This window comes from Seriola lalandi, unplaced genomic scaffold, assembly GCF_002814215.2.
Source record: "Seriola lalandi dorsalis isolate HSWRI2012SDOR001 ecotype SW California unplaced genomic scaffold, Sedor1 jcf7180001955593, whole genome shotgun sequence".
Taxonomy (NCBI): domain Eukaryota; kingdom Metazoa; phylum Chordata; class Actinopteri; order Carangiformes; family Carangidae; genus Seriola; species Seriola lalandi.
In genome coordinates this window covers 1,435-3,099 of record NW_019426262.1, presented here as the reverse complement: position 1 = coordinate 3,099, position 1,665 = coordinate 1,435, and the positions used below count along the sequence as shown (strand labels likewise).

Sequence of the window (1,665 nt, the reverse complement as noted above, 5' to 3'; positions counted from 1 at the left end):
AGATTCCTGTCTTTCTGTTTTTGATTTGTGCTCGTCTCCCTGAACCTGGACTGAATTTTTAGCTTTGTAAATTGTCTCCATGTGACGAGTGTCTGCCGACACCACTGTTTTCAATTTGCACTAAATATATGCAGTCAGAAGCGACTTGTTTCATGGATAAATGGCCTTTTATGTCCTCCTGAGGCATCTGGTTAGTCTTTCTGGCCGACAGGGGGCAGTAGACCACATCACAACTATCAAAATGAGTGCATTTCAAAATAAAAGTCAGTCTATGGATGACCTCTGAGTGACATAGCCCTTGGCCTGAACATCAATAACAAATTAATACAAATAAAAAAAACACAAAACTATGATGCAGTTCAGATTTATTGTGCAAAGATAATTTATTTTAGTTAGGTTTCCCCAGATTTCAATTAGAGGCTTTTTCCCATCAGTCAAACACCTGCTAAAATCTAACCAAAGTTATGTACCATAGAAAGACTCAATAAAAATCCACATAACCACGAGTCGGACGGTACAGTACTCCTTTTTATTTATCTGGCAAAATAATAAAAAGGCAAGCATTTGGAAAGAGTCAAAGTTAACAGTCAGGAAATACAAAAATATAGATAAAACAATTCTAACAGCTGTTTTGATTTATTTCCTCTTTCTCTCTCCAAATGGAAAAAAACTATATTTCTTTGGATCAACATATAATAATATGGACCGTATGCTTATAAGACATCTTTTACACAGGATGCACAAATCCATGTTCAGCCCCATCATGCAACCTCCAGCTACGCATCAGATCATGTAATCCATCCAGTAATGTCCTTTCATCAGGTGGTAAATCAACCCCCCCTCACATTTATTTCTAATAGATACCTGAACATTATTCCCTAATGCACAAAGATGGACCTACCCTCCCTCCCACTTCCCCCCCCAGAATCCCTCCAGTCTCTCTCTGGTGGAAAAGATCACAGTAACACCTCCTCACGGTGCGTCAGGAAGCCTGGAGATTCACAGCTTGATGGAGGATGATGCTGTTCATGCTTTTCGTTGGACTTTTTTGTCTGGAGAGTCCTAAACATGATTCAAAGCGCTGACATCTCTAGGCTGCTACCCTCTCCTCTAATCCTGCTGGACTATCCCACGTTTGGACGGGGGCACCAGGTGATCAGGCAGCGTGGGCGGCAGCTCGTGGCCCTCCAGTTTCACCTTGATGAGGTGGTTGGCGAGGGCAAACTCTTCGTCATCGAGGAGGCCGTCTTTATCCACGTCAGCCAGCTTCCAGATCTTTCCCAGCACCGTGTTGGGCAGCTTGGACTTCAGCATCTCCTTCTTGGCTGCAGCACCAGACACTTTGCCGTTGATGGGAGAGAGAGTGTAGAAGATCTCATCGTATGTAGGCTTGTCGCGACCCACCACCCACTCCAGCTCATCAATGCCTTCGCTGGCACCCTCTCCATAGCCATGACCAAAGGGACCACTCATGGTTCCCTCAAAGGCTCCACCCTTCACGGTCTGGCTAGGCATGGCTGCCTCTTCCTGGCGAACCATGGCCATGAGACGGGCGATATCGTTGGCTAGCATGTCCTCCACCGCCTCCAGCAGTTTGGGCTTCAGCACGGCGAATTTGGAGAAGTCTTGGCCATTCAGCAGCTCCTGAAGGGATAGGGGGGGGGG

The 1,665-nt window shown here is 45.8% G+C and overlaps 1 pseudogene; it reads right to left on the bottom strand.

Moving 5' to 3' along the window:
• Nucleotides 1-348: 348 nt before the first annotated feature.
• LOC147820450 (EH domain-containing protein 1 pseudogene) lies at nt 349-1,658 on the bottom strand (annotated as a pseudogene).
• Between the last annotated feature and the right edge of the window lie 7 nt (nt 1,659-1,665).